This window comes from Natator depressus, chromosome 14, assembly GCF_965152275.1.
Source record: "Natator depressus isolate rNatDep1 chromosome 14, rNatDep2.hap1, whole genome shotgun sequence".
NCBI lineage: Eukaryota > Metazoa > Chordata > Testudines > Cheloniidae > Natator > Natator depressus.
The window spans coordinates 8,972,524-8,984,040 of record NC_134247.1 but is presented as its reverse complement, the minus strand read 5'-3'; positions in this window follow the sequence as shown (position 1 = coordinate 8,984,040).

Here is an 11,517-nt window from a genome sequence, read left to right as displayed (position 1 = left end):
GCCTCTTTTTTAAAAAGGCATAATATTGTAAAGTTTGGTGTATTGCACCATGTATTCTAAAATCATGGCATTCATTGCGAATTTTGAGGGATTTTTCAATGTAACTTAACATGTTTAATAACTACTGTTACCATATCAACAGTATTGAAGATAAAACTGTACTCTTATTTAGAAAATGAGAACTTTACTATCCTTAAATAATTTTAAAATTACTGTTTGAGCAGACTGCCCTTTTGCCTTTTTCTAGCGAAAGCATTTGATACCTGGACAATTTCAGCCTGAGAATAGGTTTTGTCCCTGTGTAATCTGACTGCCTCTTGGCAGCATTTGACTCTTACAATTTCCAAATTAAAAAAATTAATGTTTGCTAGGTTATTTGAAATTGCTGCAGCAGATGAGTTTTTAAAGACAGTTTTTGATGCACCATAGAAACTGTTTAATTTCTTTAACGTTTCCTTAAGTAATGGTTAACTTGTATGGCTTTCACAAGTCTGGTTGTGGCTCACATTGTCTTTAATACAATGGACTGTCACCTACAAGAGTGGAACGTGTTCCTTCTGCCCTGTTGCTTTCCCCCTTTGGAACTCCTTCCCAACTTCCCCACACTCACATTCTGAACCCCTTCTGGGTTTCTGATCCTTCCTGGTGAGCTCCAGAAACTAGTTCTAATCCTCACTAATGCCCAAATTTGTGAGACCTACGCACTGAATGTTAACTGTATTCAAGTAATTGTTGAGCAATTTGTGTTATATTCCTAATTCTGTCAGTTTGATGTTACCCTTTATAACACTACAAGACAATAGTACAGTAACTAGCATTTTTATACTAAATTTATTCAAGTTGTAAGAGCACTTGTTAGGTCACTTCACTGTCTTGTCTCCTTATTTGCATAAACTGGTCACAGGCAAGAGTTTTCTTGCAGAGGAGAATTGAATAAGTAGTGTGTTGTATGTGTTGCTACAGGTATCTGAATCATTCTGTTAAGACTCAATTAATGAGAAGAGCCAGAGATATTTAGTGTTTAATATTCATTATTGATTCAGTCTGCCTTATATCACCATTTAATAGACTGACACTAAATAGTTTCCATCCAAATATTTGCATTTGGTTTGGTAAGTCTTCAGGTGTATTTTGTAGTAGAAATGTTCAAATGTAGATTAATGTATACGCTCCCCCTTGTCCATAGTGTACATTTGTACAAAGATGAGTATCCTTCTTTGATCCACACTTGGGTTATATCCAATAAACATATATTCCTTGTGGCAGTTAAATGTTCAGTGTCATACTCAAACCATCAATTTGTTTTCACCTTTGCATTGTTTGAAGATACTAGTTTAAGATGGTCATGAGAAATCACTTACTTGCACTTCCTATTTCTGTTGTACTAATGCTCTTAATATAATTTAAATGTTTCTTCACCATGCCAAAAAAACCTGATGATTCTCTGTATTTCTTGTATCTATCTTGTGAAATGAGACTAAGTACTGTAGTTCATTCCTCCCCTATCACTGTAGGGATATTTTCTTTTCTGCACCAGTTATTCTCATGTAAATTTGAGAACATACTTCTTGGAATCCTAGTAGAAACTTTCATCTGGAGGAAGACTAATCGCTTTGCTATCTGCTTCCGAAAGATGTACTCAGTGGCACTCCAGAATAATTCTGCAGGATGTTGTGTGTATTTGAGCTTCCTTTGCTATAATTTTCAATTCAGTGCATTTCAAATGGTATCGGAAATCTCAAGTTGGTCTTCAGACACAAGCTTCGCTTCTCCCTTTCTCCCTGTTCCTGCCTCCCTCTAAGGGAGTTTTATGATTTTCAAAAGTTTCTCATTTTGAGATTTCAGTAAAAATTTGAAGTTCATAGGTCTCAGTGACTTCAGCAGGCATGCCAATATTATCTTAATTCAGTGCCACAGTTGATGTCCATGTATTAATTTGAAAGCAACAAGAGAGCAGTTTGCATTTGCTTTAAATATTCAGTGGTGATATATGACCTATAAAAGGTAGAGAGGCTTTGCTTTCCTTCTAACCACCCATAATGGCACGCTGCTTTACATTATTTAATTTAATAGTTTTTCCTCAGCTCCTGGATCAACTGACCAATCTTAAGTGTTTCAAAAAGATCTCTGAACACAAATCTAGTTCTGAAAAAAAAAAAGAAAAAACCTTGCTCCTAGTGTGAAGCTTGTCTGACACCCTTGAGTGTGGATCTGAGGAGGATATTGCCAGGAAAAACTTAAATTGTAAACAAGAAATTCCCTAATTCAAAGTAGTGTGAACTTACTGATACCCTGTGTGTCACGAAGTTGCTCCATTTCTGGCTTCCGTGTCTTTTCCCAAAGGCTCTTAAGAATCACTTTAAAATATTACTCTTATTTTCCTGCATTCTAATGGAAGCATTAGGTATTATTCCATTTAAAGCTACAAGGACCTATATTTCATGGACAAGAAATGCTATAATGTTAAACTGCTAAATCAGGTGAACTTGTGCATATCTCTTATTACATGCAAGGTAAATAATAGGAGTGGCAAAGTACATGCCATGCGTTAAGTTCTTGGACGCTTTAGAATGCTGTGATGTTTGCCTTATACAGAACACTTTGTATATTAGTATTAAATGCTGTCCCTTAAGTGCTGTGGAAAATACTTAATGCCAGTGTGCCTATTTTCAAAATGATTTCACTAAAGCAGGGTTTCTCAAACTCCATTGCATCATGACCGCCTTCTGACAACAAATTACTACATGACCCCAGGCAGGGGGACCGAAGCCTGAGCCAAAACCAAAGTTTGACCCCTGCTGTCCAGGGATGGGGCAGGCCGAGGAGGAGGCAAAGCCGAAGCTTGAGGGCTTCAGCCCTGGGTGGTGGGGCTCTGACTTCGGCTTCAGCCCTGGACCCCAGCAAGTCTAATGCCAGCTCTGGCGACCCCATAAAAACGGGGTCGTGACCCACTTTGAGGTCCCAACCCACAGTTTGAGAACCACTGCATTAAAGTAACTAGGATTTTATATAGCCCAGTGATTCTCAACCTATTTACCATTGTGGGCTGCATCCAATACTACCTGTATGGCCCTGAGGATGTCACATGGGCTGCAGCTCTGTGCTGATTGGGCCACAGGTTAAGAACCATTGCGATAGCCAATCTGGAGAAAAGCCGTTAGTGGGTTTAGTGGCCTCTTTCTGCCGCAAATGTAGTGATGGTCCATTTTCGTGTTTGCCATAAAAACTTGTCCAGATATTAGTTTGGGAGTGGGAAAAGAATTGAGGATAGTTGCTTTGGAAATAGACCTTGCTGAGTTTTTGTGTTTGTGCAAAACACATTTAATCATCTGACTGTTGTGATTCAGTAAAAATATGTTGCTCAGATGGCAGCTCTCTGCAGATCTCTACCCCATCAGAATAGGAAGTAGATAAGAATAATCACAGCTAGAATGAATACTGGTATCATGTTTCTGCTAGTGTATCTGCAGTTTAACTGCAACATCATTGCTGGCCAAGTGACCTACGTATACTGAGGACCTCTATGCAAGAGAGCCAGACTTTTAATCCACAATTTCTTGATCCCTCGGCCAACACAGACTTGAAATACAACAGACTCCTCAGGGTGGTTACAATTTGTGCGCCTCACTTCTCAACCCAACTTTTTTCTTAAGAGGCGTGGAAGGATCCACAGTCAGGAGTCCTAACCAGTCCTTGATTGGCCAGATGGTCCCCACGTAAAGCCCGAGAGTAAAGGAGGAGAAGGTGAACTACCAGTTGAATTTCCACTACAACATCCACATTTCATTCAGGTCGTCAGACACAGTGTAGTGTTGTTAAGATCCAGGCTTTTTATTCAGCCTTAACTCAAATTATATCTAGTAGGATGGTATATCTTGAATGCTGGGATGCTCCACACTTCTCTGCAAGTCTGTGCACCAGTTCTTTTGATTTCTCCAACCATCTATCTCCCTAGCAGAAAACTCTAGTTTTAATAGTACCATTTTTAAATGGTGCTGAACTCATCTTAAAACACTGAGCTCATCTCAAGGTTTGTCTTGACTAGGAATTAAAAGGTAAGACCAACAGCTGGTGACAGTGTAGCATTCTCTTGTATAAGATCATGTTTGATGTAATAGATGATCATTTCGGGCTTCCTAGAATAGTAAGTTAAGAAATCTGATTTTTGAGGCCATGGGATTTTTTCCCTCTCCTCTCCTTTATAGGGTGTGTAGAGAGAAGACACATTGTGGCAGGGGAGTTGATAGGTCAGATGAGGTATGTCAGTTTCAGGTATGTGTTGCCTCAGGGTTTCCTTTTTGTTTTTGCTATATCAGTATAAATTTTAATCACATTTCAAGAGTAATTCTTTTTAAATTGAATTACACATCTGCTGTTCCTACTAAAACTGTGTTAACTAGTCCCAACTTCAACCTTTTGGTTTTGAATGTGGGAATTTTCATCATACCTAACAGACCACATATACTCAAAGGAATCCATTTCTCTGTTCCCTGATTTATGAATCACACACCAAGACACAGTAAAACTGATTTCACAAACAACTTCAACTCTATTGCCTCAGTGAAGCAGGTGAAATTTGAGAAAATAAGTGTACCCGATCTATTTTCACTGAGTGCTCTTTAACAGGGTCACTCTTGCAACTACAACTTGTAATCCCTTGACATTCAGGTTTGTCCAAAAGGTATTTATCATATTACACTTGTCTGATACATGAGTCAGAAAAGTTTGAATCAAATTTAAAGGCAAATTAAACATAATTTTATAGCTGCCTTTAGTCCTTTTTTTTTTTTAAAGGGACATTGTACCAATTGAGGTTTGAAAAAAAAATTTTAAATGAGAACTAAATTATGGATAAACTCCTTGATTTAATACAACTTGTGTTTTTGTTAACTAGCAGCAGAATTTCAGCATTTGCTACTTACTGGTAGAGAAGAAAAATCCCACAGCACTGCCAGTACAGGTTAGTTTAATCTGTAAGTACCTGATGTTCCTGTTTGAAATACTGTGTTCAAATACCATTTAAATACATGAGGAGAGAGTCTTTTGATCACCTAAATGTAAATACGTCTTTGTTGCGTAGGATATATGTTGCTGTCTTCAGTAGTGAGTAAATTTGTAGAATTTAACAGTTAAAAAAAAAATAGTGATTCTAACTACACCTAGGGGTACTATACATTTACAAGCACCTGATTAACGGAAATGGGGATTAAAAGTTTTGATAGTCATTTTGGCAGTATTGAGAAGCTTAATGGACACGTGGATGTGGATTCAACGGTCACTTCTTCAGTAATTCACTTACTACCGAGAGAGGTAATTTTACCAGAGTGAATTGGTGATACAGGATTTTGATATTCGCTTATATTGGGGATTGGGTGTTCATGCCCCTAATACTGTAGCAGTAATTTAACCTTGACTTAAATTTTCTGTTTACAGATAATATGTAATATCACCTGACTTAATACCCCCACTCTCATATATTTGCTGTAGTAGGCCCTGTGCATGGGGTTAGACTCTGAAATCCATTTTAGCCCCTTTCTACACTTCAAAGAGCTCCTACAAATGTTTTCCTCAGAGACTTTAGTTTACCCCATATTTCTTGCCTTTCCCTCATATTCCTCTTTACTTTCTCCTTCCACCCCTCCAGTATTGCTTAGTGTGCTTTATCTGCTTAAATTTGAAGCAGGTGACTTAATTGTTTGGATGTTTTTTGGTTGTGCAGTGTCCTGAGCGTCTCGAGTATTTTGAATGAAATTAACTTCAGAAGATAAAATTTTGTATGTGTACACAAATATACTGTGACCGTTTTTAGGTGCTCTACAAAAATAAACTCCAAAACTACAGCACATTAAAGATCAAGGAAAGCCAACAGATGGAGGTAGTCAAATAGAAACTGAAACTGTCGTCATCTCAATTTACCTAATTAGAGCAACAATCTGAATAACAATGTGATAAGCTGACATATACAGCTCCACCAAGTTGATTTCAGAATTGAACATCTCACATAGGTTTTAAGAATTCATTTTCAATTATAATAGCATGTTAATTTTTTATGTTATAGAAGAAAACATGCTTACTGGTTTTAAGAGCTGTGATAACCTTTGTAGTTTTAGCAGGACACATCACCCAGGGACTCCTATTATATGCTCAGGAATTCAGACTAAATGTTCACTTGCCTGCAAGTGGCAGCACACGCACTTCAACTTTCTCACTTGTGATGTGCCTGTTCAGACTTATCTTTTGGGAACCTGGCGGGTCACTTTTATATTGGCTTTAAAATTAATCTGATGGCCTATAACTCCTAAACATGACTGGGAGTTATGTGCATGTGTAAAAACTACAGATTCCTTACTTTGAAATCAGTGACTATATGTAGTAAAGTTCACAAATCTTTCCTTTTAATTGATATTTTTTAAATAATTGTGAATCCAGTTGCTGTTTGTGGCACCAAATCTCTCACCTTATTAATAAGTGGTTCTTTTGGACTGCAATATTGTTCTGTGAGGTCAGCTTACAGGGGTTGCTAAAAAAGAAATTATTTAACCTTCTACTTCACAGTACCCCCAATTTGGTATTGAACGCTCCGCTTTGCCACACCCATCCTCTAGTGCGGGGGTCGGTAATCTGCTGGCAGGCTGCGAGACGTTTTGTTTATGTTGACCATCTGCAGGCACTCCCCCACGCAGCTCCCTGGGGCCGCAGTTCCCTGTTCCCGGCCAATGGGAGCTGTGGGAAGGAGCAGGCCGCAGGGATGTGCTGGCCGTGGCTTCCCGCAGCTCCCATTGGCTGGGAACGGCGAACCGCGGCCCCAGGGAGCTGCGGGGGGGGTCATGCCTGAGGACGGTCAAAGTAAACAAACTGTCTCGCGGCCTGCCAGCGGATTACCCTGATGGGCTGCGTGCCAAAGGTTGCCGACCCCTGCTCTAGTGCTTCATATTACAAAAAAGTACAATGCTTCAGGATGGCTTTAATATAATGAGCTGTGGTGGAAATGCCACCTTTCTGAGATTTTTTTTTGCCAATTAAATAGCCCACAGCATAACATGAATATTGTTTCAGTAATAAAGAGCTAAGTGCATTTTCCTTTGACACAGCAAATTTGGATTTTTTCTGAAAGGATACTGGGAATCTTTAGGCCTGTCATTACCACACAGGTGATCTTAAGTTGAGCTTTTGGTCCATTGTCATAGCTGTCCTTTAGCATACAATTGGATCTTTTACTTTACTGTGGCAATTACTTGGAGGCCACACTAAGAGTTTATCTATCTTCTATGAACCAACAGTCATTCAGGTATTGATATTAAAAAGTGTCCCAAATTCATGTTCTTTGAAGAAGTGAAGTGAATGGGACCAAATTAACTGTGTTTAGAACATTAAAATATGCCTATCAATCTGTAAGCACATGTACAAAACTTGTAATAGATGGTAAAAGTATTGGTAAGAGGGAGGGGTAAACTGAGAGGTTGGTAAGTATGTGGGTAACTCTGTAAAATGCATGTTGACTGTAGAAATGGTAACTGTCTGCAGTTTAATTTTCGTAGCATTCAGTTGACAGAGAAGTGTTGAAGACCATATGGAACCAAGAACAATGAATCAAACTTGCATTCCTTGTGTGTTCTTATGGGGCTCATATTTCTTCAGGAATGGGAAATTGGATATATATACTTCCATAATATGTATCTATTTAATTCTGACTTTCTCTAATGATTAAACTTAGTAATTTAATAAATGAATTGTTGCCTGTGTATTTTCTCTGAAGGAACAATTTAGAATTCGCAACAATTTTAAGTATAAAAAAGTATGTTTTCAACTGACTTTCAGCTTAAATAGCATAATGAAATCAGGCAAATGAATAAAGACACAGTTTATCTGCAGAGATATTAGGTGACATATGCTGCAATAACATGCCAAACAATGCGTACTGCTCAGCTGTGTAAAACATTTAAATTGGGTATGTTAATCAAGTATTAGTCTTTGAGGCTACAAACAACCCAAATCAGATTTTTGTGCTCAGCCTTGCTAATTTTTTGGGGTGTTTTTTTGTAGCTTTTTAAAAAAATTCTGGCTTCTTTTGTTTTCTGTAGGTCTCAGTAACGTAACACTGATAATTAAAATTAATACAAGCTCCCAAAACTGCTTGAGTAACTACACATGTGTTATTAAGACACAATACTGGAGTAAACAATGCAGCTGTGCTTTTAGGTTAAGGCATATTTGACCAAATAAGGACTGGGAAGATCCTTTTAGCTGGAGTGGTATGGGTACTAAATTGGCACAGAATAATTAAACACGAACAACTGATGTGCAGTACCTAAAAGTAAGTCTTTTACATATTTGAAGACTTATCAGGTCCACCCTCAGTAATCTTTTCTCAAAACCAAACACGTCCAGTTTTTTAACCTTTCCTCATAAGTTATGTCTTTTAAACCTTTTGTAATTTTTGTTGCTGTCCTCTGGACTCTCCAGTTTGTCCACATCTTATGTACCAGACCTGGACATAATACTTCAGCAGAGGCCTCACCATTTCCAAGTAGAGCGTGACAGTTACATATGACACTTCTGTTATCCAGAAGGACATTTGCCTTTTTTGCTACAGCATCACACTGTTGACTCATTCAGTTTGTGATCCACTGTAACCTCCAGATCCTTTTCTGTAGCACTGCTGTCTAGCCAGTCATTGCCAATTTTGAATTTGTGCACTTCTCTTCCTTAGTACTTTTCACCTGTCTTTATTGATTTCAGACCAAATCTTCAATTTATCAAGGTAATTCTGAATTCTAGTCCTGGCCTTCAGAGTGCTTGCAGCCTCATCCAGCTTGATGTTATCTGCTAATTTTGTAAGCATACTCTCCACTACATCATCCAAGTTGTTAATGAAAACAATGAATAGTAGTACTGAACCTAAAATGGATCCTACTTGCATAAGAACGGCCATGCTGGGTCAGGCCAAAGGTCCAGCTAGCCCAGTATCCTGTCTTCCGACAGTGGCCAGTAGCACTTGATATCTCCTCCCAGTTTGATTGTGAACCATTGATAATTCTTTGAATCTGGTCTTTCAACCAGTTGTACATCTTATAGTAATTTAATCTAAGCCATATTTCTGTAGTTTCCATATGAGAATGTTGTGGGAAGCAGAAGACTCGCATTAGATTGATTTAGTGTTACTCGTTCTCGATAAGTGCGTGTAGGCTATTTCCACTTTATCCTTCATGTTTGAACAATTTGATAAGTTGTTCCAGTATGTTTCCAGATATTGATTGCCCTCAGACATTAGTAATGATGTGTCTCAAATTGCTAGGCCATATGGCATCATGTACCTTTGACTCGTGTGCCCATTTTGCATGAAGCAAGGCAGGTGCCTAACTCATTCTTGCTAGAAACAACGTAGGCATCTAAAGTGACTCCTGGAGACAGGTTCCCTGCTGTGAACCGCTAGTACAAATAGGTACCTCCCTGCAGCCCCAGCCTAGGAGCTGAACTCGGAGTGGGGCTTAGCACACAACCCCTCATCAGCATTACCCAGCGTAGGCAGCTGCCAGTTTAGCATGCTGGCTTTTGTGGATCATGTTCTTAGGTGTTTCTCTCCCCACCCCCATTGTTCAGGGACCCTAGGTACCTAACTCTAGGCTTTGTAGGTCACCTTGGCACTCCATTGATTTTTCTGTGCACCCAAAGTTAGGCATTGCGACACTGAGCGGATTTCGAGATCTGAGCCTAACTGCTTAGCTTCCAGAAATTCTGCACTAATTCTTACAGTCCAGCTGTCAACTGGCCAGCACAAGGTGATTTCTCCTGTGAAACTGTTTGAATAATCAATTTTTTGCCCTGCCATCCTTAGTTTAAAACAACCTTGCCACATGTAGCTGAGAAGGCTCTGAATGAGCCACATATAAAAGCTTAATTAGTATCCTGGTTCACCCCATTCCTCTTCTGCTGTAAATACTGAAATGTGAGGTTAACCAATATTTTAAGCTTGTATCTTTCCTCTGGTGGGAGCCTCAGCCATCTGTGATTCAGACCTTTTCAAGCTTTTATCAAGTCAATATACAATTACAAAATTCACAGCATTTCACAGAGAGTGGTGATTCTAAGTCAAGTTTTTAACTCTGAAGTGGACAGTTAAAACAAAAAAAAGTTTGTGCAGGAATACCATTTGCTGTTCCAATACCATCCATAACTCTGATATCAGATGCATCCAAGAAGGATTGGGGAGTACATATATGTCAGATCCACACTCATGATTGGTGGTCTCATTGGGAGTGCCAGTTACATATTCTAGAATTGAGATGGATACATCTAGCTTGCAAAGAGTTTATACCACTGATCAAAGATTCTTCCATTCCAATTCTCATGCTCAATCCACAGTGGCCTATTACATAAATAAACAGGGAAGTGCAAGATCAGATCTCCTATGTCAAGAAGCCATAGATCTGTGGGAGTAATATATCAAGAATTGTATCAGTCTTGATGATGATTTAACAGACTCACTAAGCAAAAAAGTGACTTTATATCACAAATGGGAATTAAAAGATTAATTACTGGACCAAATCTTCCGAAGATGGGTTTTTCCCCAAATAGACCCATTCACTTTTAATCAGAAGAGAAAGCGTCTGAAGTTTTGTTCTCGAGCAAGAAAGAGTCCAGGATCCATAGCGGACACTTTCATGATTGCTGGTTATACTATTTGATATGTGCTTACCTTCCTTTTCCTTTAATTCCAAGGCTTATTAAGGAACATATGGCAAGAAAAAGCTCTAGTTATACTTGGATTCTGGGCAGTGAAGGAACTGAGTAGTGGTTGGGGTCGTTGCACTCTCAAAACCCCTGGGAGGGGGAACATGAGCACAACCCCCTACTGGACACTACTAGTGAAAATGTTCCTCGCTACTGTGCTAAGGTGCCCATATACCATGAGTGGGATCCACATGCGTCTACCTCTCAAAGAATCAGTTACTATGAGATAAGTAACCCTTTCTGATTGAAAAAAGCAGAGCAGGTGTGATCAAGTTAGATATTCCAACAGCCTACAGCTTCTCCACTTGGAGTATTATTGGGGAAGAAAATCCAAGCAAGAAAGCTTCTCAATTATCCCTTCTCAATGTTCCCTTGATACTACATATGCTTGATTTTGGAAATCTAATAGCTTTGTATGCAGCAGACAGAAAAATAACTGGGAAAGATTTCAAATACAACCATAAAGTCTACTTGAACCCAAGAGAGAGCTCATCACTTTGGAGCATTTTCTGTACAACACTACTTCTTGCAGATTCAGCGTCAATCTTCTTTAAACAAGGTAACAGAGTCTAGCATTATTTATAGTTGATTGTGATGTAGACACATTTAAATCCTGAATTGTTCTAATGAATTCAGGCTTTGTGTCGTCGCTCATATGCAACATGGATGTTATATTAAGTTTAAAAAGTCAGCTGGTTTTAACAGCCCTCTTTCTAACAATCTCAGTTTTAATTTAAAACTAACTTTCCTCTTTCCCCAGACTTTGAACAGAGAAGTAGGGCTTAA